A 25,248-nucleotide genomic window follows, 5' to 3' on the forward strand; every position below is an offset into this window, starting at 1 on the left:
AAAGAATTTTGCATTTATATTTCAATCACCTATTATGCATACAGGTAATGCTGTATTTATAGAGCACATTCCAGTGTGAATGTAAATCCATATCTTTATTGGGCAATTAACTAGTGAAATCAGTTTAAATACTGAATTATTTGATCTCACACTATTGAGTTCATAACATTTGCAGAGATACTGAGCATAAAACACTGTACCTTTCACAGTCCAGGAGTCAGATAATTAAAGCTTTGAGAAACCTGCAGAGGTTTCAAGAGGGCAAGGTGTAAATGCGTAACTGTTCTAATGCCAGAGCCCTATATAAAATGAGCTGGAGTCAATGAAAGTCAGACTGACTAGCCAGACTGAATGAAAGTCAAATGCATAGTCAGATTCTCTGATTACAGGATCTGATGGAATTCCAATAAACTCAGTGAAACTATATTCACATATAGGAGGAGGCTAGCTGACCCAAACCAGCAAAGTTTAAAAAGTAAGAAAATTCAGAAGCATTTTATAAACAACACTGAAGCAGAAAAAGACCTAATGCTATTTACAGTTACAGATCCATGTGATTAATTAGGGGGATTACAGACATCATTAATACTTAGCAATAAAACAGTGCTTTGACAGTGTCAATTCTATACAGTATCAACACTACTGTTCTTTAGCTCATGGGGATAACAACAAAGAGAGTAGTATAGATTATCTATTTCAGAGATAGTATGAACTACATGTTCTCATCTTGCTACTGCGTGTTGGAAAATATAGACACACAAAAAGAGACAAGTCGTAACCTTATAAAACAGTCTGTAACATCCCTTTTTATGTTCATCCAAGCTGCCACACAACCGCCTCCGCTTGCTTGAGAACAGCAAGTGAAATCCTCTCTGACCACCACTGCATGGGTACATTAATGCACAAGACCTCTGCAACACATTTATTGAATAAAGTCTGCTTCAAACAACCCCAACATGAAAAGAAGGGTTGGAACATGTAGTTTCACAATAATTTCTCACCACTCGTCTCACAAATGAAGCCACTGAGACACTGAATGTCAGGATTCCTGTTTGCTGCTTTTTGGGTTCAGCCTGAATTGCTGCATGTATCTCTGCAACTTCGGGGATAACCAGGGAAATCCCTGCTGAGAACTACTCTGCAAAAGCAGTGTAAATTCTGCTCTAGTGTACTCTTTCTGCACTGGTATGTTGCGGTGCTGGGTTTGATGTTAGTAGTTGTGCTGCTTCTGCTTAGTGCAGGAGGGAAAAAAAGACTCATAAAGATTTTACTGAGGGCTGTAAAGTTCTGGTGGGAATGCACAGGGCATCAAGAAGTTAAAGCTGAGGTTTTCAATGATATTCACCAGACCCTGATGCTTGAGTTTTCTTAAGCTCAACATGTCATAATTCTGCACTCAGACTAAGACCCCAGATAATCAGAAAATAATTAACCCCCAACGAGTGCAAAATCGAAGCTGTAGTTTGCTATATTTTGTTTGCTGGTAACTGAGATATGATTTAACTATTTGTTGGCCTCTCTTTTGGCTTCATCTTTCTTTTGGTTGGGTAGATTACGAACACTCTGCTGTTTCTGAATCTTCCCCTTGTAAAACGAAAAGGAGTACACATCTTTATGACCTGAGTCCTACTACTAAACACATTACTTTCCAACCAGGTAACAATTCATATTTATTCCCATACATTGATTTTCTCATATCACTTTACCAAGAACTACTGCTGTGACAGAATTCTCCAGGATGAACTCCTCTCCATCATCTCAGTGCAGTATATCAACACTAAAACTTACACGTTTTACTGAAAAATCCCCTGATGTTTGACTGAAGGATGTTTACCAAAGAAATCACTGTGTGGAACTTTGATTATTCACCAGGTAACTGTGCAAAAACACATTTTGACTTCAGTGTGCAAAGGAAAAAAAAAATAATTTATCTAATTAGAATACTTTGAAGAGCTTGGTCAGCAAATTTTCCTTTGGTATTACTGACATCTACAATAAAACATCTTTGTATCAAATCCTGTTCATATTTCCAAGAAAGTCATTTGCCCTGATTGTTACAGCAGCACAAAAGGAGACCATATTAGTTTCTTAACAGCAAAATATATACTTTCCACAGTCATTGCCTTCCACAACATAATTACTTGTTTGGCAAAGATGGCTTGTGTATCTTCCCCTTCAGCACTAGGACTTTCTGCAGTTCAGATAGATAGCTTAAATTATCAAATCATCACAATTCTTCCACCTAAGTGACTGGTTCTTTCTGGATTTAATATTTGAAAGATCTGATTGAAATTATTTTCCATAGCACCATTAAAAATATTAATCTTTAGTCTGAACTTGCTGGCTATCCTCTCTCTCCTTAAATAAAAATAGAACCCGGGTACATGCAATAATGTATCAGTGCTTAGGTCTTAGCCTTCCTCTTGTTTAATATACCAGTATAGACAGTCTGTGAGTGCCTTACAAAAATGATCTCCCTGAAAGATTTCTCTTTAGCTATTCACATTTTAAGCTGCAGTTATCTCGGGTCCCTTGAACTGCCTGCTTCTGTTCTGATTTACACATTTCCTAATCCTCGACAGCACTTTATTCTCCACTGCAGTAAATCAGTCACATATACCGTCTGCTAGTGTCTGAAAGATTGTCTCTTTACTTTAGACAACTTCTCTTGACCCTGATATTCTTCAGCAGAACATGCCCTTTCTGTCTTCCCTGCCCCATTCTATTTCTTACTACTTAAAATTGCTCAAGCCATGTGACAGGCAGGTTTCAGTTCCCTCCCTTAGAGGGTACAGCCATACATTTTGTTCTGATTGTACCCAATTTCCTTGAAAGATCTTCTTCAACCCCATCCTAATGACTGCAAGAAGGCTATGAGTAGTCTTATCCCTTCCAGTCTGCCGTTGCACTGTCCCATCTGCACACACTGTCCCATCTGCACACTCTATCCCATCCTTGATTTCTGTCCTCCTATCTACACCTACAGTCAAACAGCAGTGATGAAAAAGACTAGACGTGCTGACGTTTGGTTATAAATTTAGTTTTTCCTGAGCTTCCAGCTCCCCAAACACTTCAGTTGAATATCTCCAGGCTCCAAGTGCACAAAATACACAAATAGCTTTAAATGATGAAAAACTTGGGAGAGGTTCACAAAGCTAATTAACTGTCATGTTAGTTTTCTACAGTGACACATGTGCAAATGGCAGTTATCAATCTGAATGCTCTCTAAAGAACAAATAAAAGCAATAGTTAACCACCCCTTGAGGCTTTTGAGAACATAAAGAGAAAATAAAATTGAAATATATGTGCTCTTTTAGGTTGTCATTTGAAATATCATACTGCCAGTAGACTTGCAGAAGTATCATCCAAACATGTACAATGCAAAGGCTATAAAGGACAATCGGCTGCTTAAAAGAATTTACAGTGTAGATGAAATGCAAGCAAAAATTTTGAGAATTGAGGTATCTTCCCTGAGGTTACACTACCTTCCAGTGGCAAGAAAGGAACACGGATTTTTTGAGGCTTAGTCTTGCTTTGTTTCTCTCAAATAAAGGCTTCCTTCTGGAGACCTGAGCATGGGTTCATATGAGCTATTGCTCATATGTAGCTCAGAAGGTCAGACCAGGCAGTTGGAATTCTGACTGTAGAGGAATCAACTTTTGGTCAAACTTGTCTCCTTTCAGTGGAGAGAGAGTGATATCCTATGAAAGCTTTTCCTTATTTGCATTTTCATAAGGGGAAAGAGACAGGACATGGAAGAGAGGAAGAGAATTCTCTAAACTGTATCATCAGCAATATTAATCCATCACTTATTTCATTATACATGGCTTCCTAAAGAACTAGAAATGGGTACAACTGAATGGCAGTTCCTCTTTGTATAAGCTGTTAATGCACTCCTGTAAACCAGCTCTTTTTAAAGGTCAGCAGTGCGGTCATGAGCAAACATAATCTGAAAATGTAGGGGACAACAGTTGCCATGTCATGGAAAAACTTGACAAAAATTACTAAAGGTTAAAAGTCAGTAACAAAAGGAAGCTTATTTAGAACCCTAAACCTGTTCAGTCACATTTACAATGCTCTTAAAAAAAATCTCATTTCAGTTAATGGCCTAAAAAATAAGCAAGAGACCTAGGGATTTTTCAGCTTCCTGCTCTTCCCTGCAACAGACACACTGATATGAATGTTTGGGTTTTGCTAATCAGTGTCTACATCCCTGTTTTCCTGGTATGTGTATAACTTCTGTAGAATACTATATTTTACAAGCTGTATATTGACCCCACAACAACACAGCCTTTTCCTAAACGGAGGATTCTGATAGAAGCTCTTGTCCCCAAGTGCTTCACCCAGCAGAACGAGACAGACGGCAGCATGAAACAAAACAATGTGTAAACACAATGTACCCAGAATTAATTAAGTATTTAGTCACAGGGTAAATAATAGAAAAAAATTAAGAGGGATAGGAAAGGGGGGAAAAGCATATGGTTTTGGATGACATTTTAATAGAGATGAGAAAAAGTGACATAAAAAGCTGTTCTATTATTATTTTGGCATTTGTCTTACAGTAAGGCCTAGGGAACTAACCATGCCTGAAGCTGTACCCTATTAATGCTACGGGAAGAAAATAATCAAAGAAGACATCCCAAGTCATTCAACTCTTTGCAAGAGAATCTGATTACAGAAGAGACTTTTGATCCAGGAGGATGCACAAAACTTATCTAGCACCAGAATAAAGTTTCCTGTAACAGCAAATCCAAACAAAGAAACACAGGCCCCTTGTTAAAGTAAATTAAATAAATAGTAATTATAAACAAAAATATATACTGTTCCACAAGGCATGGCCAGATTAAGGGCACTGAAGGTATTTATGGTAGTACTATTAGTTGAAAATTCAGAGCAAGAGAGACGCCACATTAAGCAAAAATGGTGCTACAAATCACAGGGGAAATACAGGGTCAAGGCAACTTGCTTAAGGGCAAAACCGAGAAAATATAGTAGGTTTGGGATTTATATTACAAAGTTGTGACTATGTCTGAGTTAGCCTCTGTTGCCTGTTCTTGTAGATCACCAGAGTCAACAAAGAGATTTTTAAATATCTGCTTTAGGGAGCTAAGGTAAATTTTGCCACAGAATTGCCTATTTGTCTCTGAGGACTATAAAGAGGTGATAACTCAGATGTATAAATCTGTACCTGATTTTCTAAATCCCATTAGATATCTCCTGAATCTTGGATTGATGCTGTGCCAGATGGCCAGACAGCCTTTCAAAGGTATCTGGAGCCAATTAAAATCTGTTCTGGCACTCACATTTTCCTGCAAGACTGTGAGGAAAAGTAAGGGTCTTGTACTTAAATCCTTTCCAGCCAGCATGATGCATATCTGTGTACTTTTTTTTGGTAAGAGATAAGTACGAGGGATGGTGAATAGGAGGATGCTTGACTTGTAGGTGTAAGAACAATAACTTAGACTCATCATTTGGTCAGAATTCCCACTGAGCAGGGACGTGTGAAACAAATAGAGAGAAAAAAGAAATGATCAATAATTCTTTGAGCTGCAGTTTCCTCCTGGGAAAGCTACTAAGAAATAGTAGAGTGATGTAGGAGGTAGATCAGCAACACAATCTTGCTCTTAGAACTGCAGAAAGTAAAATGTGTTGCCTATTATACTTCAGCAACAACTGCAGCTTTGGTTATTCAGTACATGCCTTCAGGGAAGGCATGTCCTGTATAACTGTATCTGTTTTCTCAACTAAGTGCAAAAGAAATAAAATATTCAGAAGAAGTATGTTCATAAATAGAACATGGTTATACTGTTGAACAGACAGTTACCTTTCAAACAAGGTAACTTGTAAGGAGCAAACATTGCTCCTTACTGCACAGCAAAAGAATTTCTTGCTTGAGCAGGTCCTAAGAATCAGAATAAACTAATCTTAGCATGCTGTAAAATGCCTTTAATGCAACACATGTCTTCAAACACCAGGTTCACTTTTAAATGCATTTCCATGATGTGTCTGTGGCATGAGTTAAGTGAGGGAACAGATTTGTGGGAGAGTGGAGTAGCTGAGAGGGAACAATATATTAAAGTTTTGATTGATGTGTGGCTGGTTGCCTATTTATTTGGTATGTATGCACATGTTAGCTGAATGCACTATGATTGCTTTGAGATAAATGAACAAGTGATGCCAATGTGTATCAGTACCTATTTGCAATACTCATGTTCTTTGCAAAGTGTTCTGCAAGGCTGACAGGCTGAAATTCATTCATAAGTGTGCATATTGACAGGAATAGAATAGGAACATAACACAGATGAAAAATAATGCCATCTGTTATACCCATCTTGAAAGGTAACAGAAGAAAAACTGGATGCCTAACGATTCAGTGACAACATAGATAGTAAATATAAAGGCTACTGTTGCAGACATCCTTACCTGAGCTAGAGTCCTACGTACCTTTCATTCTCAGTGGAAAAATATAATTTACTCATGTACGGTGTGCCTTAGGTGTCCTCATTAATGGGAGAAAAAGAGTAGGCAAGTACCCATAGTTAATGAGGTGAGTGTCATTCCTGTATACATGTTCTGTTAGGAGCAAGAGCAAGGTTGGTCTCAAAAGTCCGGAGTGGACAGGACAGAGAAACCAGTCAATTTTAGTGGTTGATAATGTTATTTTCAAAGGGTAAAAAGACCCTTCCTCCTGAGCAGAAACCTGTCCTAAACTACCAAACTGTGACTGTAAGCCTAATTATTACATTTCATAGAATCATAGAATCATAGAATTGTCTAGGTTGGAAGGGACCTCTAAGATCATCTACTCCAACCACCAACCTAATTCTGACAAAAAGCCATTGGTGTCACTCCCTTTTTTTCTAGTACAACTAAGTGAAGGGGGCAGGTAAACACCTTACCCTTATTCCAGTAATAGTCTTATGTTGATATATCTGTTCCTGCTTTTAATTGGACTCTTCCAGGCTCTTACACCAGCACAGTGGGCATACATATTACTTTCTCCATGAAATCATTTTCCTCACAACAGACAGAAGGAAGCTGTCATCATCAGTAGTCCAGAAAAAAAGAGAAGAGTTTAATCAGAAAAAGATCACAAATCTTAAAGCCATTTAACCAGATGAAAGTGGTGTCAGTCTGTGCAGTATTGGATTTTTAACACCAGATGGTACTCTCTGAAGGTATAAATTGAAGGTACCACATGACTCGGTTGCTGTTTCAAAGTAATCAAGATGTATTCAGTTTTATAAAACCCATAATGAAATGTTGCCTAAGGTTCAGTTTCTTTTAAGAATAAGAGAGTATTTGGAAGAAAGAAAACAGATCTCATTTTTTAATGTTTTGACAGTGGTCAGAATTATTAATGTCTTACTAAGCAACATACTTGACTAATGCTTTTCAGCATTTGAGCATTCAGAGAGGAAGACAGACATTTAGTGTGTGTATTCTAGCCTCTGGGTTTAGTCGTCCATGCGTAACTGTGAACTGTTGGATGTTAGCGGGTGGTTCTTCAGCACCAGTGCAATTCATCAGAATTTCAAGTGAAGCAAATAGGAATTTAATTGTAAAGGTGTCAGGTCACAATTATGTTCAGTCTGCTGTTATATTTCCTTTAGTTACTTTACCAAACATGGCTTTGCTGAGTTTGTACAGTTTGAGATTCAGTACTTAAATTTCGAAATTCATTTAACACAAAAGGAAAGAGTGAGTTTCCAAATAGCGATAGAGCAATTACAAAGAGACATTTATAGTAGTATCATTCACAGTTTTATGGGACCGCTACTTCAATTGCAATTAAGGACTGCTCATGAGTAAATGACTGAAAATCATTAGAAGAAATAAGCTAAATTACTCTTTGTGTTGTGTTAGGAGGGGAAAGGGGGGAAGTTAAAGCAGGCAAAACTGAAAGCATCTGAAAGGATCTAGTAAAAAAAGAAATCACTGACAGAGTTATAAAGTACTCAGTTGAAACTTTGATGAATTGTGCATATAGTTTTCATTTTCTGAATTGAAAAGGAAAGATGATCGTCATTCTGTCAAAATAAAACAACAAAAATATGTGGAGTAGGATTTACATAAATTCTCTGCAATGTCCCTTAGAAGTTTTTTTCCCTTCTCTTCAACTAATTTGTTGGACATGAAAAATAAAGACTGAAATTGAACAATTCACTATTGAAGATGAAATGTAGGGAAAAATTTATTATGCCAATTCCACTGCATTAGGCATTCAGAAAAACTCTTTTCAATGTCTTACCTGGTTTTGTTTCATACTTTGGATTGTAATATATTGCTGAAGAACATACAGCATGTTAGCTTTGTTGTTGATAGTTGTAGTGCATCCATTAAGAAGTTTGCTCATTTAATACACCTTCACAGCAAGTCTTCATTTACATCATAAGATTAAGTTCTCAACTTTATTTTTTTTTTTTCCAGGCAAAGATCATGTTTTTCCATCTCTTTACATATAACTCTCTCTATATTTTTCAGCCTCGAAGTTATAAATTTATACAAGAAGTTGCTTAGGAGTGCACTTCTGAGGCAAAAAAAAAAAGTATTAGAAATACATCAGGGTTAAGCTACAAGTCAATGTGCCCATTCCCTTTCAAACAATCCATCACTGCATCTCCCAGTAGCCCATTAATGGCATGATACTACTAGAAAAACATGAGCTGCATAGACCAATAAGCATTTTTCATGTCTTTTGTTGATCATCTTGATCAAAATTGAGCTCCTGAGCATGTGTGACTGCCCTGTCATTACCTGTAAAGTTCCCTGTGTTTTGTTTTTAACGTATTAATGATAATATTATGAACAATAGGTAACATCTGACTTTCCTATCTGCATTTGCCTGTTGATATATCTATTAATGAAATGTGGAAATGTGGAAATGGAGGAGAAGGAAGGGGACTTGTAGCAGCAGTTCTTATGTGAAGCTTGATTTATCTTGAAAAAATGTCTCACCCATTTCAGAATTGGAGTTTATAGTGTAAAATATGAATTCCTTCAAATGCTAGAAAGTGACTGAAAGGAAAACTTCAAATTTCCTCCTCCTTTCCTTTTGATAGTACATATTAAGCATTTGGTTTATGTCTATCAGTTACCTAAAGGAAGCACTTCAGAGTTGCAAGCATATATAAGCGTGTACGTTTTAGTAGTTTAGTAATTAAGCTGCCATTATAATGCATGTCAACAGTCACAGCAGGCTTTAATGGAGAGCCTTATTACAATAGATATCGAAAGAACACTAGGGTGGCCATCACAGATTAGCAGTACTGGCATTAGCAAATGGACATTGTGGGCTCAGGTAGGAAAAAGTAGTTTATTAATTAGAGTAATGATAATGCTGTTAGTTCCCTGTGGTAGCTAATTATAGGTGCCAGATAATGTTGATGCATTTAAGGATCTGTTGCTGTTTTCTGTTACAGTCCTAAAATACAAAGCTGCACTGTAGAAGAAATGTTTGAAATGAGAAAGCAGATATTTAAAACAGATCTGCATAACTGTGAAGCAGAATTTAACAAGAATATTCTAAATAATAGTATAGGACAAGACATTCAGAAATTAACATAACTGTTCCTAAGAGGGCTGTGAATCTGTTAAACTAAGTCTTACTGGAATACAGACTGCCCACAATTCCTTGACATAAAGCAAATAGGACAGGGAAAAGTTAATATTCAAGGGAAAGCATTTTGCCTCATTTTGCTGTGCTAATCACAGAATCATAAAATAGTTAAGGGTGGAGGGCACTTCTGAAGACCTTTAGTCCAAACCCATGCTCAAAGCATGCTCAGCTAAAGCAAGTTGCTCAGGCATATGTGCAGTCAGGCTTTGTTTGTCTCCAAGGATGGAGACCTGATAACCTTGCTGGGAAATTTGTTCCAATGGCCAATGACCATTACAATAAAAAAAACATTTTTTGTATGTTTAAACAGTTTCTTGTATTTTAATTTGTGCCCACTCAGAAATTATGAAAGCTTCTTCTTCTCTTCAAGCTTGTTGTCAAATGTCGTGGTTTAACCCCAGCCAGAAACTAGGACCACACAGCTGCTTACTCACTCCCTCCATGGTGGGATGGGGAAGGGAATCAGAAGGGTAAAAGTGAAAAAACTTGTGGGTTGAGATAAAGACAGTTTAATAGGTAAACCCAAAGCCACTCACGCAAGCAAAGCAAAACAGGGAATTAATTCACTGCTTTGCATCAGCAGGCAGGTGTTCAGCCATCTCTAGGAAAACAGGGTTCCATCATGTGTAATGGTTACTTGAGAAGACAAAATGTCATCACTCTGAACATCCTCCCTTTCCTTCTTTTTCTCCCATCTTTATATACTGAGCATGATGTCCTATGGCATGAGATATCCCTTTGGTCAGCTGCAGTCTGGCAGGGCAGTGTGAGGAGCAGAAAGGCCTTGAGCGCTTAGCAACAACTGAAAACAGTAGTGCATTATCAACAATATTCCCATCCTAATCCCAAAACATAGGAATGTACCAGCTGCTAATAAGAAAGTGACTCCATCCCAGCTGAAACCATGCCATCAAACTGACAGTTCTCTAGGGCTCAAACTCTTGCAATAAAGTCTTAGCTATTCCTCTGCAACCTTAGGAAGAACCATTTTAGCCTATCTGAAGCCTAGTCCTGTTCATACTATCACCTTCTTCCTTACTATATTTTCCTGAACTCTACCTTCCGAAGACCCTCCCCCAGCTGGGCATGATCTGTGGCCTTTATGAAGAGCTCTTTGCTGCACAGTCACAACCTGAAGGCAAGGCCTTATTCTTTACACTATATATTATACTGTTTGCAGCAGTGAGCAAATGACCACAAACCTTCCAAGATGTATATGAGAAAGAAATAATGCCTTTGTCACCTCTGACTTAGCATGCTGAATACTTTGAGTATATACTTGGATAATTTGTGATGTTGAATTATAACACTCATCATGTAATCATCTACGGAACTCTTGGAGTACATACTTTGAAACTTCTTGATTTTGCTGTGAAAAAAATGAGGTGTCATTATTTCTGAGAGTGGTTTTGTTTAAATGGAGCATATCAAGCCATTCTTCTGTTGATAGTTTACTAGAAACAAATGAAAATGGGTTGAGTTCTTAGATTATTGAAAAGAAAAACAAATTTCTGAGAAAAGATAGCATATGAATTTATGAGCAAATTAAAAAGATAACTTATGCATGTATGCGCACCAAGATCCCTTGGCACACTAGACAATAGCATTCCAAACAAGCTCTTATTGTCTGCTTCAGCAATCATGTGCATGGTGAAGAGTTCCTAAGTATTCATTGACTTGATAGCAGCTTCAAAAGAGTCTATTCGGTCAACAATTCATGCAACTGTAGATTTGCATAATAAAACATAAAAGCTTCCTAGGAAACACTAGACTCTATTAGGTCAACCATTTTATAATTCTGCCACGTGGGATTCATTTCACTTTAAACTTTCCTGAATTCCCTTTTGAATGTGTGTGAATAGGTTTATGCATTCATTTATTTTGAATTTTCCTGAACCAATTTATAAAAGAAAGGAGATAAGATGTTAAAGCACCACAAAAATATGAGATTACTTCCCTTTTTCATTATAACAGTTTTCATAAAGGACTAGGTGTTTTCAGGTGTGCTAGTAGTAAGACTGTTGTTCATGTGGCAGAGGATAGCAAGAAAAAACACTTTAATAGATGACTGAAAAGTCAACACAAATGCACAAAGTTAGTTAGTAATTAGGGCTAGGAAGGATCAATTCTCAGAACAACCAAACACTGTAGCAGAAAGAAGTTATATAATGTGTTTGGTGACCACGTGAAAATGCATAACTCTTATCAACTGCAGAAGCCTTTAGACTAGGCAGAGCAGTGAGACTAGTCGAATTATAGAATCATAGAATCATAGAATCATAGAATGGTTTGGATCGGAAGGCACCTTTAAAGATTATCAAGTCTAACCACCCTGCCATGGGCAGGGACACTTCCCACTAGAACAGGTTGCTCAAAGCCCCATCTGACCTCGCCTTGAACACTTCCAGGGATGGCGCACTCACAACTTCTCTGGGCAACCTCTTCCAATGTCTCAACACCCTCATCGCAAAAAATGTCTTCCTTATGTCCAATTTAATCATACTCTCTTCCAGTTTAAAACTGGTGCCCCTTGTCCTGCCACTACAGGCCTTGGTAAAAAGTTTCTCTCCATCATTCTTATATACGCCCCTTTATATACTGAAAAGTTGCAAAAAGGTCTCCCCGGAGCCTTCTCTTCTTCAGGTTGAACAACCCCGACTCTCTATGTCTGTCCTTATAAGAGAGGTATTCCAGTCCTCTGATCATTTTCTTGGCCGTCTTCTGGACATGCTCTTACAGGTCCATGTCTTTCTTATACTGAGGACATGAGAACTGCATGCAGGACTCCAGGTGGGGTCTCACAAAAGCAGAGTAGAAGGGTAGAATTGCCTCCCTTGACCTGCTGTCCACACTTCTTTTGATGCAGACCAGGATACGATTGGCTTGCTGGGCTGCAAGAGCACATTTCTGGGTCATGTTCAGTTTTTCATTCACCGGTATCTCCAAGTCCTTCTCCACATGGCTGCTTTTGATCCATTCATCCCCCAGTTTGCATTGATAGTGGGGATTCCCTTAACCGGGTGCAGGACCTTGCACTTGGCATTGTTGAACATGAGCTTCGCATGGGCCCACTACTTAAGCCCATCAAGGACACCATGGATAGTTCCCCTCCTATTCAGTACCAACTTTTATAAGTGCCTTTGAGAGGATCTAACGTTGTCCAGAAGCTGTCTCTTTGTCAGGATGTGTGCTGAGCATAGGGCACAACTTCGTTTGCAAGGCCTGGTTATGTTCTGATATGACTGACATCTCTGCATGAAGGAGAGTCTCTAGTGATTTACAATTTGTGTTGTATTGTTAAATTAATCCAACTGAAAGTTAGTCATTAGTTATGTATAAAGGTATCCTCATTAAATAAGCTGAGAAAGGGAAAATTAGAAATTTGTGAGGCTTGTCCAAATACCTAGCTCCTGGAAAATTTTATTGGACTCTAATTTGAACAAGAATTAAAATGCTATTAAGGCTCTCCAGAGGCTACTAAATCCCTCCTGGTGTATCCAACATTTTTTCCCTCAGTAATTTTTAAATAGAAAAGGCTCACCTGAAGCATCTCCCAGGTATGCTATGCATGGAAGAGCTTCCTTTATGAAGCGCACAAGAGAATTGGGTAGGAAACAGTGGGGACTTGGAAGTGCTCCTTGCCAGCAAAACATAAGCTCTATACTTGCCAGAAGGATCTAGAAGAAAAATAATTAAGAAGCAAACAAACAAAACCCCATAATTTATTAAAGAAAAAATCTTACTAAAGTATTGAAGTGAGAAATAAAACTATTTTCCAAACAGTATTTTCCTTTGAAAACTATCACTCAACTGTAGCATCTACAAAAATTGTATGCGCCTATCTGGAAACGTAGGAAGTCAGGCTTTGATTCAACAGCCACTCAGCTTCTCTGTATTCAGCCACATGATTAGCAGGACAAAGATGTTTATATACTTTCTGGTGACATAGCTAGGGGTTAAGGGCCTATGTGGGGACATATTATGTGTTATTAATGGAGTCACGGTCAACAAACTTGTCACAGTAAGCAGAGACAATGGTTATGGAATCAACTTCAAGCATCTATGCAAATGGAATAAAAAGTGTTTAGAAACAGGAGAAGAGGCAGTGGGACACCTCGCATGCCTTACAGGCCACTTAGAATGTTAAAGTGGCAAAAAGAGTTGCAGTGAAGGTTATGCGATTGAGAAAAGATGAAAAATTGGTGGCAGGGAGAATGGAAAAAAGAAAAATTCTCATTTTTCATTAATGAAATAAAATAGAGCTTGGGAGAGCGCTGTTGATTTAACTAGTTCGAGCTAGAGAAATAAAACCTTAAGATCATAAACTGGAGAGAACAATTCAGTGTTGTCTGGGGAATAAAGTACATGTTCTTTTTTTTTTTTTTTCTTTCACTCCTGTGATCCTAGATTATTCAGAGCTTTGTAAGTTGAGCCTTTTTCACAAACTGTTGACTACACTGGAAATCCAAGGATGATCCCAAATTGCTTTAGGCAGTTTCAACCTGAGGTTAAAACAGGCAGTTCTGACACTCAGGCGTGGGACAGGAGAAACCACTGTGCAATAAGGGCATTATCCCAGAGACCCAGCCTCATTGCTGCTTGGATAAATAATTCTGGTTTTATGGACATGTTCAGTAGCAGCCATTTCAATATGCCTGTGGCTTTATGGACGGACAGTTAGGTGCTTGACTATGCAGAAATCTCAGATATAAGGATGACTTTCACATAGACAGCTGGAGGTAGTAGCAGAGTGGGGCTTTGTGTAGATGGTTGGACTTTGTTTTTCAGATGTGTTAGTTGTGGGAAGTGTGGGGTTCCAAGCAAAACTACTTGAAAAACTCCAGGTTTGGAAATGAGATTCAATTGACACCTCAAAAAGTACCCAAGCTCAGTTCTTAAGAAAAAATGCAAAGTACCCCACCTCAGTTGCAGACCCATTCAAATCTAGAGTTAGCAAAGGTATCTTGAATTCTGTCCAATAACCTAAAGACTGATACCCAGTTATTAAGGCAATGAAACTGTTATGCATTTTCCCGGTGATGAGAATATTTTTTACACTTCACATCTATAGTTTTCCTCGTCTTTAAAGTTGCAAGTAGCAGGAAAGGACAAATATACAGCAGACATGAGATTTGCATGGAAAATACTGCAATGGAAGGAAAGAAGAGCTGGCTTTTATTTGATGCAGCTGCTGAGTTATTCAAGGACATCGCCCTCTGGCTGCACTGTCATCAGATACCTTTGAAAGATCCCCAGGGTGAATGACAGAGTGGGTCAAGAATGACCCAGCTCAATTCCCTTTTTATTGTTTTTCATTGTAATCTGATTATCTGGTGCTACCATGTGTCAAAGTGACATTGTTTGACAACTGCATCAAATTCACAGAAGCACAGGAGTATGTAAGGAAAAATATGTGCTTCGTTCAATCCTTTCAACCTGCCTTGGGCATTGCATGGCCTTTTTTGGGTTTTTAATCTTCTTCTTTCCCTACCAGTGCAAATAACTAATGGCTTGAATAGCCCTAATTAAACACAGCACTGTGGAACATATGACTTGTCAAGCAACTGGGTAACTGGTACAGTCACAGCTTGAAATCAGAAATTCACAGGCCTATGATGACTGTAAAAATCTAGCCCTAATCCTTATGTTTAACTACTTGATTGCCAGTAGATGTGGAATCCACTGGAAGAGAGAACATGGATTATCTATCGATTAAAGACAGCTTTGAAATGAGTGATTATGTTCTAGCAAGGTCATGTAATTTTGGCCATATTTTTATAACTGTGGAATAATTTATAAAACAGGCAAGAGTTCATTTAAAGTTCTTTGTAATGGTCAAATTCCAATTTTCAGTCAGTGTGGGACACAGAACAGCAGAGGGAAAAGGTTTAAGAAAGAGGTGTCATTTTAAAAAAACGATCAGAAGCCGCTGCAGGCACAGGCCTAGAAATCCAACACAGAACATACATTATTTACCTGCAGCCGCATAATCGGGGTCATGCTGGAAGAGGCACCCAACAAACAGCAAGGTGCTATGAGAGGTGCTGTCAACATTTCTGTTAATAGACTGTCTCTCAATTTGTGCCCCAGCATGTGTGTTGGCTATTGTACCGCTGGAGGTGATGTCTTTCAGATGAGATGGAAAATGAGGTTCTGACTACATGTGCTCACTAATGATCCCATGCCAGCCTCTGTAAGAGCAGGAGATAACCCAGGTGTCCTGAAAGAGCTTCACTACAGATAATTACATTTTGCTGATCTAAATTTCACCTGTGGTTTCAATTAGATATGATATTCTAAAGTTGCTGCACTAACCTGTTGTGTAGGTTCACTGTTTATGCATAAAGTGCTGCCATTTGAGGGAACATGAGTCTTTATGTTTGGGGTAAAAGTTCTTAATATGAGAACAGTCCCATTTTTACTGTTATAAGGACATGTTCATTGATACTTTGAAGAATGGGATGGGAAGGAAGGACAGCCACCAGTGCAAAATGAAAAGGGTAAAATTCCAGTAAATTATGATTGACTTATTTTCCAACAGGATAATAAAGTAAAATATAACATAAATTAAAAAAATGCCGTCAGACGAGGAAAAACAGAATGTGTGCCACTGAGGGAAAAAGAGCTTAAGTAGGCTTCTAAGCCTCCAGGTATAATTCTGGCTTGTATTTCTAACTTAAATCTCCTGAACCCTGGGCAGACAATGTGCTAACACTGTGGAAAGAAATAAGTGAATAAAAATAGTAAATTAGGTATTTGCCTTCCTTGCAAACACATGAAACAATCCTAAATGTAATTTAGCCCAGCCCTAAAAGTGGCCAGAAAGGCTGAATCATGACAAATTTTATCGTGAGGTGGCATTTGCTTGAAGTTCATGCTGAGAGGCAAGATCTGCGCTCATGTATGCTATTCCTTAGCTGTTTCTTAAATTGGTGTCTTTAGTTTGGAAAAACAGATAATAATAGGTCTGTCAAAAAAACCCTAAGGTATATAAAAGACAAAAAGAAATCTAGATGCCACAGTACTGCCAAGGGAGACAAAAAGGCATCAGCAGTAAATTAGATTGAGCAGTAGCTTGTAGTGTGTCACTACAGAAAACATGATTGAGAGCTGCGTATACAGAGGTGTCACGTCCTTGATAAGATTTCTTTGGGTTTCTCTGGGTAGTGCTTTGCATCTGAAACACAGTGTATAGACTGTTCCTGTCAATAACCAGTGGGGGAACTAAACAACAAAAAAAAAACCCTTAATGAAGTTAGCAGCTGTTCATGGAAGGGGCTGGAAACAGTTCATGGTTAAGAGGCTGAAATGACTGAATAATGAGGAATAATTAAAAGGCTAATTTATGACTAAATATTTAATTTTGATGATGGAGGTGAATGGTAGTTTCCTATTAACTGTGAAGGGAGATGTATCAAGGAGGAGGATATTGACCATTATTTTTACCATCACCTTACCATACATTATTTTGACATTTATGAATGATAAGCAAAAAAAAAAAAAAAAAAAAAAAAAAAAAGAGATATTTGTATGAAGGCTGTAATTGGAATAACAGAGAAGAGATCTTTATTCAGAATAAAATCTTCCTAATGGTATTTCCTAAGGAAAGTGGTGGAAACCCAAGTGGTCAACATGTTGCTCAACTACAGCAGCCAGGACACTGAGAAACGGGTTAACAAAGGTGAAACCTGCAGCAGCTAGATGGTCAAACATGACTGGATTTCCTCCATGATTATTTTATATGAGTTCCTGTGATTAATTCACTATCAAAGTTGATTGTTGCCCTAGAGACACCACAGTGTCATTGTCTGCTTTACGTTCTTTAAAGCAGCTGGAGTGAGTTTGGGAATTACTATGCTTCTTTTATTAATCAGTGGAAATTTTTCTTCCAAATTTAGTAAATGATGGTAATTCCAACAAGGAGATTTCTCTTAAATTATGTTTTTGCATTCCTAGAAAAATCTAGAGATACTAGTTTTTATTTACTTGTATTTGCATAAGACTCATCCAACCTAACTTTACATTTTTATGGTATATCTACTCCATCTGAACCAGTAACTTGGGATGGCTTTATGGTTAGTGAAAAGGGGGTAAATCCAGAAAATAATTAATCTGATATACTGCAGACATTTTGCTTCTTAAAATAAGAAGAATAAAATGCTTAGAATTATTAATGCTTTGTACTAATTATACATTCCCATTAATCAGCTCACGTGTGAGATAAAGTGAATCCTACCCCTCAGACCCCAAAATATTAGTTCATATGACTAAGGCTATGGCATCTTCTTCCTTGAAGACATCCTGAATTAGAGTGAACAAGGTCCTGAGCAACTTGTCCTAAGTGGACTTACTTTGGGCATGAAGTTGAACTAAATGACCTCTGGGGATTTCTCCCAGTCCACATGGTTCTGTGAAAGAAGTCATAATAACTGGAAGCAAAGGTCCTGAGAACAGGAGTAGCATCTTAGCACATCAATACTTTCATAATTCAGCAAAAATAATGCAAAGGACATATTTGACCATTTCTCTTGTCATTACTTTTTCTGGTTTCATCAAAAAAAACCACGAGACTTACTCTGTTTATATATTAGGCACATGCTGTTTATTTCCTCTGAGAGATAAAATTCAACCTATTCTGCTTCCATGCAAAATTTCATGCTCTCTTTCTAATCTACCCAATTTATTTTCTTATAGAACAATCCTTAAGACTCTTATTATTCACATGTTCCAAGTTGAGTACCATGTAAGAGACTTTGTTGAACCACATCCTTGGTTTGGCAAACAGCTGAGCCTATTATTAAGTTGATTTGTTGACAAAATTAGAAATGGGTAATTAGTTAGTCAGGAAGAGAAAAATAGGCTTCAAATTTCACCAAGAGCAAAAGGTGTATTTCAAAGAAATAAATCCAAGTTCCTATTCAAAACATCATTTAACAACCATGCTCTGTTCAACAGACCCTGAACAAATCTCTAGTGGTTCATAGAGTTTGTCTATTTAAATGCACAATAAATCATATATTGCTGAAAAGCAGGCATTTAGTTCTAGTATAGATAGTAAACAAATCACATGAGCGATTTTCAGTTTTATGAAGAAGGGAAACCAACTGGGCTATATTTTTGCAGCCAACCGAGCCACATTTTGATGATATTAATTTTATCTCCACATCTATTCATTTCACTTTCTTTGTAGCACATATTTTACTACTGAAATTTATTTTTACACAAAACAAGATATCTTTGATTTCTAACAGTACATGTAGCTTTCAGCTGGAGATTACTGCCTCATTACATTAAGTATTGTCCACCTCATGTAACACAAAGACCATCACAATCTCCAAGATTTTTCACTCAAACAAATCTACAGGATTAAAAACTGTGAAGTTTCATTTCTGATATGCATAAGGATTTTTGGAGTGAAAAATTTTGAGTGACAAAAGACTACAAGACTATTGCAGATAAAGTAGTTAAGGTCATTTGAGTTTTATAATCTATACATTTAACAAATAAACCTGACTGCTGCAGCTGTTGATTATTTCTTTCATTATTATGCAGAAATGTAGGCTTTTCTTTTGACCAAGCATTTATGCTTATTTTATTTTTCAAGTTGTGTGTGAACTAATGGTATGCTAATTAGGGTAATGATTTCAAAAAGGCACTTTAGTAATCCTTTAAATGCTTATTCATATTAATTGAGCTAAGAGGAAGCATATTATTATTTGTCATTAGAGTTAGAAGGCATACTTACTGCTGTCCCTCCTCTAATTCAAATGATGAAGGAATCTGTGATATAATAAGCCCAGCATCAAAGTTGTGACAATTAACACTAGTAATTCTTTCTCTTTCTCCCTCTCTTTTTTTTCTTTTTTCTTTTTTTTTTTTTAAGTAAACCCAACTTTTTCTTTTTCAAATGAATGGAGCATATCAATGATAGAGAAATGTAAATGCCTTTTGCTGTCTGATTTAAATCAATGATAATATCAAAAAGATAATACAGCTCCAAGAAGGTTTATCTTGTAGTTCCTGCAGGCTTTTGTTTTTTCTTCAAGAAAAATTGATAATCATGATCAAGACTCTTTTGAAGTTACTGTTATGAATATATTAGAGGTAGAACTGCTCAAAGAACCTTGAAGTCTCAAATGAGTTTTTGAAATCAATAGGAATCTTCCTATTAAATTTGATAGCTGTGATCTACGTTTCAGGGTGAACAGGTGTCCAGTCTTTTGTAATTTTAATTCAAGATGTTTTGGGGAAGATAGGGAATGGGTTTAAAAATGAGTTCAGGGCTTTCATTCTTACTGCTGTGAGCAGCTGCATGAAAATTTTTGTAACTCCTTATATAGCCATGGAGTCATACAACTTCATATTGATTCAGAGAATGAATGGTTAAAGGTCGTTTAAAACATAGTTTTATGTATAGTTTTAAGGCAGGAAAGGTCAGTTGAGCATCTCTGCTTCATGGTCACAGACCATGAACTTTACTTGACTGACCCATGCCAAACCTAGTGTCTCATCCAGCCAAGGTGTATCTTTATACCTTGGTGCTCAGACTCTGCTATTAGCTAAATAACTGAAGTTTGTTAGCTCCACAAGATGAAAAATAGCAGCATCTTGCCTACCTGGACCCATGAATGGCAAAGCCAAAATTTTGGTCCTCTCCCATACTCTAAACTGGAAGCAGGTAGTGTCTCCAGGGAGATATATCTTTACCCTATATTTATGGGTGTGTTTCAGGCATGCTCTGAGATGTCTAATGCTTACATCAGAGAAGTCTAGTTGGTGATCTCTGGGCATTCATACAGTAGATGTTTCTTCAACTTTGTACCTGGAGGATGCAAATCCTTGGCATCATGGTGTGTCTTCTGGACTGAACTCTGGTAAGACACAACCAGAGCCTTTCTCATGTCCATTGCTCGGTGTCCTAGAGATTGGTAATTTACTTGAGACACTGGAGAACCAGTTCTTAGTTCCATCTGAGATATTTGTGTTTGTATCTGCTATCAGCCAGGTAAATGCTTTAATCTGTATTCTGATATTTGGATTGTTGATTTCTTCCAGATGAAAATATTGCCTGGGATAAGCAGTAAATATTCACATCTGTGAAGACAGAAAATGTGGCAATGTTGCTAATTCTATAGCCTTCTAGTTAAAGCATATAGGAGAGAAGAGATCTAGAGGTCAGTTCAGGTTCAGTAAATACTTAATATAAAGACACAAATATCCAATATTTCCCAGATTCCTCCATTTTTCTGTCTGTCATGGAGCATTTACTTCTTCCTAAACAACAACAAACCCACCCCTCCATGCCACCCACCCCAACAAACTGTAGAGGCTGGATAGAGCAAGAAGTATTTTAGAATAATCTAGCTAATAGACACATATTAGACAGGCAACCTAGGTGACCTGACTACCAGTTTAGGAGAAATGGCTACCTTCCTATCTTCCAGATACAATCTGTAAGGAAAGACTGGTTTATATTCCAGTCTCCAAGGGAAACCTGAAGATTGTAAATCTAGAGATGACAGAGCGCATAGGAAAGGCTGTAATCTCCTGAACGTTTTAGGTTGATTCATCCTCACTCAGCTTGAAAGCAGATTTCACAAGGCAGCAGACAGTAATTGATAGAGGTTTTGGCATTATTTTATCTCTCTTCTTGTGAGTCTGAACATTTATTACATCAGTCAAACTTAAGAGGCTCCTGCTTTCTGTCTTGGAGATCTTAGTCCAATATTTGGTCATCATAAAGGTGCTCCTCACACTTATGTGAACAAAAGCCTATAGGACCAAAGCTTGCTAGAGCTGTGGGAGTGAGAAATACAAGAAGGCTTTCCAATACTTTAACACAAACAGCAATTCTATCTGTATCCTAAAAATTTGGAATAAACTAAGATATGATGGTCAAAAAACATTCTAAGAATAATTACTGCAGATAGGATGGGATGACAGAATGTTGTCTGTTTTGTTCAGATTTTTTCTGTATGAAGGGGAATTTGCATTTTATCTCTATGTAATTAATGAGACATGAAAATCTCCTTTACATTTTTCTGGCTTCTGTAAGTCTTTTTTCCTGTTTACTTGCTGTAAAAATCAAATAAATGCTACCTAGTAAGTACTGAGAGTTCATATGATTATTGGCCCCATTATAATGCATTTCACTGAAATTCGTTGGACACAATTTTTATGATGTTGTATAGCTAGCTATTAAGGAACATGGCAATGAAATTGCATGGCTACAGAAAATGCAGTCTTATCGTTCCAGATTGGTAGACTGAGGTCAATAGGCTTCTGTGCCAAGGCAGTGATTAGCTCTTTTGATATACTTATGCATCAAGTTTTCTTATTGCAGTCAGGCCCATTACATTTAGAGGCCACATGAAAGGTGGTAAAATCAGAAAAAAAAAAAAAAAAAAGAAAAGCAGTGGTGCAAACAGGAAAGAAACACAGAGGAGAAAGACTTGTAATGAGTGGCACATTTATATTTTTGGCCAAGAGCGACCACCATTAAACCTACACATGGTGTGGAGCTGCAGATATCGAGGAGCTAGAATAATTTTCAGGGTCAATAGCAGAACAGAGAATAGTTCTCAAATAATTACAAAACTGTTACTATACATGAGATGTTATGGGACCCTGCAGCAGCATCCTCAATGAAAACCGTTTTAGGCTTTAGTGCTGTGAGTGTTTTGTTTATTTAACTGAACTCCTGTGAATGGTACTATTTATGTCATCATGTTAAAAAAAAAAAAAAAAAAAAAAAGAGAAACATTTGGAGTGGTGACTGGAAGCGTCAGAGCTTAGCTGTGGAAGTGAAAATGAGCTGAATGAGCCATGCAAGGGGTTTGGCAGGGCTGACTGTAGCACAGCTCTAACCCGCTGAGTTCCTCTCTTGGGTTTTTATGTTGCTTGCTTTAACTGTAAGATATGAACAGTTCCTACAAAGCTGAACTGCCAAGTTCCTACATAGTCTTTTCTCTCTTTTATAATGACGAAATACCTGACCAAGTAAACATTTGTGTTATAACCCCACTTACACATCCTTTGCTTCAACCATATTCCAGAACAGAAGCAGTGAAGAACACGTGGGCTTCACAGTGTAAAATCAGAGTCCCTTGGCTATCTTGGAAACAAATTCCACTAGAAATATCTGTTTTCGTATTCTCACACTTTTTTGAAAGTTGTACACTTGTATGACATCATCCAATAATTAAACTTCGTTTGCAAAAATATTAAGAAAAATTGCTTAACAGCTTTTGAACTATGGAAAGATGTTTGGGGGAAGTGAAGACTTTCCACATAAAGAACTAGTTCTTTTGCAGTGTGTTGAGAGGATAAGCCAACCAAATTCTTCCTGGCTGAAATGATGTTAACACCAGAATCTCTGAAAGAAAAATAAAAATGTTGCTGGTGAAAATCTTGTATGAAATACACAATTAATTGATATGTCTTGGTTTTATACTTTTCCCTAGAATCTCCTCTGGGGTTGGATCCACCTTCTATACTGTACTAAAACCTTTTCAGTGTCTACAAATGCTACTGCAACAGCAACATCAGTCATTCTGCTTCACAGAGAAACAATCTGCATTAACAAATACAGTCATAGATAATAATACAGACAAAGGGACAATGTGGGTGGATACTTTACAATTCATTTACTCTCACAGATTCACTAAAGTATTTTTGACTAATTCATATTAAAATATCAAGAGGGAAAGAAGAAGAGGGGGAGAAACAAATAACACATTAAAGTCTCATAAAGAAACAAATATAACAATCACAATGCTAATTATCCATACGATCACTGCAATTCTCAACAGGCTGATTTGATTCAAGTGGAGTAGAAATAGATGAATTCTCAAATTACATTTGATTTGTTTTGCTTCTCCTAAGTGTTGCCATTTGATCAGCAGTAATAAAATGAGTAACTGTGTGTATATACAATATGTATTTTTGTCAATTCAGAAAAACACCAGGGTGTTGAAAGCAAAGATGTGCAATACATAAGATTTCTTGTGCAACCAATTTAGACACATGCTGAAGTAAGGGTGTCCTAATCCTCTTAAAGGGTTACCATGTAGAATCATAAAATCATAGAATGGTTTGAGTTGGAAGGGACGTTTAAAGATCACTGAGTTCCAACCCCCCTGCCATGGGCAGGGACACCTCCCACTAGACCAGGTTGCTCAAAGCCCCATCCAGCCTGGTCTTGAACACTTCCAGGAATGGGGCATCCACAACTTCTCTGGGCAACCTGTGACAGTGTCTCGCCACCCTCACAGTAAAGAATTTCTCCCTGATATCTAATCTAAATCTCCACACTTTCAGTTTAAAACCATTACCTTTCGTCCTATCGTTCCACTCCCTGATAAAGAGTCCCTCCCCATCTCTTCTGTAGGCCCCCTTCAGGTACTGGAAGGCTGTTATAAGGTCTCCCCAGAGCCTTCTCTTCTCCAAGCTGAACAATCCCAACTGTCTCAGCCTGTCTTCGTAGGAGAGGTGCTCCAGCCCTCCTATGTCTGTTTACCTGTTGGTACAGTCTGCACATATGATACTAGGCCCTGACAAATGTGAAATAATTCCGTTTGGCCCAGTCTGTGATGAAAATGGTTTAAGGACAGTCATGTTACACCTCATCTGGGAAAATTTTACAAGCACAGAGCTGATATATGAGGATTTGTTAACTCTCTTTAACTTCGATGGGTAACTGAATGCTCTTTTCATACCCATTGCGTGTTTGCACTGTGAGATTCTCCCCTTTCTTTTGCCCTGTCCTACCACTGTTTGTTTTATAGGCTACATCTGCTCTGTAGATGGTCTGAGGTGATCAGACAACCCTACTCTCCCAGCTTTATTCATCCAGAGGTTAAGACATATAACAAATGAAGGAAAGAAGAGTAGAAGAAGTGATTAAAATTTAAAAAGCCAGTTTCTTTTCCTGTCAGAAGTAAATTTTCCATGGATTACTAAAAAAAAATAAAATTAAGCCAATCTAAGTTTGCTATTACAAGGACAGTTTGCCTTTTCCAAGCACCCAGTCTGATACTCTGGGTCTATGTTGATGGTGTACTCATAGCTGCATCTAGAGGTGGTTGGAATAGCTCTCTGAACACAAGTCATACTACAAAAAAGCTACATTGGCTGATAAAGTAAATGCATAAATGTCAGTTGGCAAGCCAAGAAAGTTGATATGTTTGGTCATTTTTCATTAAAACCTCTAAACTCTAATGTTCATCTGTAAAAAGAGAGGGTTAAAAGGACCTCACTGACCACATGGTAAGAATAGATAGAGCCTGAAGCACAGTAATTTCTAGGGCATTGAAATGGGAGAACATAAAGGCAGCCAACATTAGCCAAACAATGCACGTTTTCTGAGTGGAGTGTACTAGAGGGAGCGTGAAATAAATTTGCTCCCATTTTAGAAAAAAAATAAAAGTCTTGCATAGTCCCTGTGTTCTTCTGTGTTGGACATGGAAACTAGCCAGACTTCTAAGGGCTAAGGAAGCCAGAGCTGATAGTATGTGAGGTTTTTTTTGCTTTGAGACAATGGTCACAGCGTGACAGACACTATAGAAATTAACTATATACTATCCAATGACTAATTGCTAAAGATTAAAATAATATCCTGCAGTGTTTGT

Source organism: Numenius arquata, chromosome 1, assembly GCF_964106895.1.
Source record: "Numenius arquata chromosome 1, bNumArq3.hap1.1, whole genome shotgun sequence".
Taxonomy (NCBI): Eukaryota; Metazoa; Chordata; class Aves; order Charadriiformes; family Scolopacidae; genus Numenius; species Numenius arquata.